This window comes from Gymnoscopelus braueri (genome assembly GCF_963280865.1).
Source record: "Gymnoscopelus braueri genome assembly, chromosome: 4".
Classification (NCBI taxonomy): domain Eukaryota; kingdom Metazoa; phylum Chordata; class Actinopteri; order Myctophiformes; family Myctophidae; genus Gymnoscopelus; species Gymnoscopelus braueri.
In genome coordinates, this window is record NC_137605.1 from 177,081 (window position 1) to 181,073 (window position 3,993).

General features: G+C 45.5%; 1 pseudogene across 1 annotated transcript; it reads right to left on the reverse strand.

The window, feature by feature from the left end:
* Positions 1-703: 703 nt before the first annotated feature.
* Positions 704-1,430, reverse strand: LOC308084502 (alpha-soluble NSF attachment protein-like; annotated as a pseudogene). The gene has a single exon. The product of its transcript is annotated as an alpha-soluble NSF attachment protein-like (transcript).
* Positions 1,431-3,993: the final 2,563 nt, after the last annotated feature.

The window sequence follows — 3,993 nt, forward strand, 5'->3', positions numbered from 1 at the left end:
ATGAAGGTTCATACAAAGGACTGTTTTTATTGCAGTCACAGTAATATTCAGGCATAACAGATAAGAACTCTTCCTGTCTTCTCTCACACACACACACACACACACACACACACACACACACACACACACACACACACACACACACACACACACACACACACACACACACACACACACACACACACACACACACACACACACACACACACACACACACACACACACACACACACACCAAAGTGTTGTGTCAAATGAGAGTTTGACCTGACATGCAGTAAAGTGTGGACCTTGTGTGAGCAGGTCCAACTTATAAAAAACAAAGATCAAAAGTCATTTATTTGTTGATACACCAGAATTACCAGACAAACTGAGTAATAGACAAAAATATTTTTTTAAATATTTATTTATTCAATTAGTTATTTATTTTTCATGCAGTTTATGTGGATTGTGTTCTTGTTCACGCTTTTATTTTTTTTCTCTTGCCACTTGAAGTTCAAGTCCCTTGGGAGGCCTCAGCACTTTTAAATGAAATAAAATGAGAACTTTTGGGCAGAAAATGTTGTGTGTTGTGGGGAGTATTTTCTTTATTAACTCTGTTATTTATTTTTTAGATTAAATGGGTTAGTAGTACAACAACAAAACTGGTTGTAAATACTATATTTGTGAACTATTGTGTATTATTTATGTGAAGCCCCTGTGGGGGTCAAAGCAGGTCTGTGTCATTTTCCTGTATGGTTTCTCTTAATTCTGAGTAGCATGGTAGTGAGCCACTTGTCCAGTCTGGAGATATCGTCAAATTCCTTCACCGAATCGGTATACATGTCCACATTTTGTTCCTCAAAGGCATCTAGAAGTTTCTTCAACAGCTTGCATTCTCGAGAACGTGAAAAGGGTGGAAACATTTCTTCGTACTTCTGTACCGCAAGTTTTGCATTCAGCATATGTACACAGAAGTGACAGAGCGCTGCTTTGAAGAAGTGGTCCTTTGCCATGCAATAAGGCAGTGTGCTTTCAATTGCATGGGTTCCAAGTCGTTCATACATCTCAATGGCTTTTGGGTACTGCTCCAGCTGAGCTGCATAGGTTGCAACCTTGATAAGGCACTTGTTAGCACTGCGGGTGTAACCTTCTCCCTTGTAATAGTCTGCTGCCTGTTCATAATGACCAATAGCCTTATCAATATCAACCAGCTCGGTCTCATATATTTCAGCAATTGAGATGTGATTTATGGCTGCATGGGTGAACCTCCCTATGTCAGTGTATGCCTCAATAGCTTGGGTCAAACAGGTTATCCCCTTTTTTGGATCTGTTTCTTTGAAGACATATGCAGCATCTAAAAAGTTAGCTGCTGCATCATGTTTTCTCTGCATTTGTAGGTGATGAAAGGCAGCTTGCAAAAACTCATTACCTTTCTTTTCCTTCTTGAACATATTTGTTGTCAAGGCCTCTTCCCTTGTAAATTAGCTGCAGAACATGTTTGAGAGAAGCAACTGTCATGTTACAACTGTCATGTTAATACTGTTTGTTTGTGTGTGTGTGTGTGTGTGTGTGTGTGTGTGTGTGTGTGTGTGTGTGTGTGTGTGTGTGTGTGTGTGTGTGTGTGTGTGTGTGTGTGTGTGTGTTTGTTCTTCTTTATTTTAGCTAAGACATTTGAAATGAGTTCATCATTTCAATTACACTGTGTAGATTCTCATCAAACTCAGTTGGAATCATCTCTTCCACTTGAATTGAGCTGTCTAGCTTCTCAGCAAGCACAGTCCGAATCCCGTTTTCATGCTGATTTTGCTCCCGTACATTTTCCAGCCAACACACTGTGCCATACCACAAATTGTAAACTTCATCCTTGAATGCATTCACGGATTTTGCTACGGGGCCAGGCTGTGAGAGACCGGCATGGGTGCTATGTGAACAGGTATCTATCGGTCCCAGGTAGACAAATGGCAACTCGGGGGGGGTCCCGGCTCCCTCTTGGGAGTCTGGAACCTTTACCATGACAGTATCAGACTCTTCTCTGCTCTTTGCTAGCCAAGCATCCCTGCTTTCCAGTGCACTCGTGATGTTTCCCGGTATCCTATCAAGCGCCTTTGCGTATGGCAGTTGGATTTCCAGCTCGGAGCCATACAGTTCAGCGAAACATGCTATAGTATAGTCGGTGAGGAACTTGCCAAAAGCCATATTCAGAGCTTCAAGTAGGATACGTCTATTGAAACACTTCACTTCATAATTCCCATTGTGCTCTGACAGATAGAGCATATCGAGCAGTTGTTTATCTGCCTTGGAGCCATTGGATAAAATGTTACAGCGTACAGGCTTAGACAGCTGTAATGCGGCCAAATACACAAGCACATACCATGCAGCATAGTAGAACAGGCCTGATACAGTGACTGTCCCGCTGGAGTTGGGCTTAATTGTGTCCACTATCCGAATGCCGCTAGCTGCAAAGGCCATCGCCATAGTGGTGCTTATGACTCGGTCCGGTGCACTGTCGCCCTTACCAGCAAAGCAGGGCAAGGTCCCATGCTTAAGGGTTTCGATCATTGCTGACTGCTGCTCAGAGCTGATCACATTATATTGGAGGAGTGTACTCAGTGGCTTGGCAAAGTGCATTTCAAAATGTCCCGTCTCTACCTTAAGCGCTGGACCTGGTGCTGTGGGCACTTGGTGCATTATGTTGCAAGCAAGCCGCCAGCCCCGCACCAGCATCTCGAGCATATATGTCGGGGCCGGTTGTGTAGGGAAGTCTAGTGCCCGGAAGAGCGGGTAGCATCTTCTCGTACGGTTGACAAACACTGGCCACAGGTTGCCCGAGAACCGATCAGAGCCGCCTGTATCTGGGTTAAGCCTCTCCAGCTGCTTTGTGGAAACAATAGGGAAACAGGTGGTCATATTCTCACTCATTATCCTCGTGTCCGCTGGGGAAGCTTCAGAGAACTGTGTTGTTGGCTCCCTCAATACTAGGTTGACCCTAGTCCTACAAAATGTATCAGTTCCGGCAGTGGGTAAACGCTGCTCACAAATTAGGTTTTGCGTCTGCATCAGCGCTGAAATGTCTTCAGGGGATAGGGATATTATATTCGATTGCAGCTGGCTTGCTCCAATGTCCTCTGTTCTGTCAGTGTCCAAGTGCAGCACGCTGAACATTGCCGCAAGAGTGTTCACCGTTACATTTTTGAGTAATGGAGCCTTGCACTCATAGGCAAAGCGGTGTGCTGTGATGCAGTGGGTAAACATGTTCAATAGCAGGTTCACATTGTGGTTTTGTAATGTTCCGCGAGGTTTGTGGATATCATACATCAGCACACAGAACTCGATCACAGCCTCGTTTCTTAAGAGCCAGTCACAAGAGCGAGATGCATCTGTGGCAAGACCCTCGATCAGACTAGCTGCCCATGTTGCACCCCCTACACAGAGATTGACTTCCAAGGGTATAGCCCTCAGAGCTTGCAATGTGGCCCAGGGACTGTTACAAGTGTGTTTAATCACCTGCTGGACCCGATGTGCGACCTTGCAGCACTGAGATTGTGTGCAGCAGGGTTTCTGTGTTTCAGAGCAATCATAGAACTCACCACCCCAGCCTATAGGCATTGAGTTGTTCTGCTCCAGTTGCGTCTTACGAGCCTCTAACCAAGGGGACCTGAGTATGGTGTGCAGAACCGGGGATAGCAGGGCGTCACAGGCAAACGCACCAAAGGTCTCGAGGCCATGCTTGATGACATTGGTGTCTCTCACCCATCTCGACACTAGCTCCAGCAGTCCATCATCATTCTTTTGCTCCAAGACTATTCTGTTAAGGTTTGGCTGTTCTTGCGCGGCGATTGCAGCTTTTCGCAACCTTACCAATGTTCTCTTGCAGTCTTCTGGCAAGAGCAGCCATTGTCCCACAGTTGGAGCGTCGTGGAGAAACATGGGAGCTTCCACTTTCACCAGGTGACCTTCTTTTACCAAACACAGGCTGGGTGTAAGTGGGCTGATCTCTTCCATGGAGAATCTTGT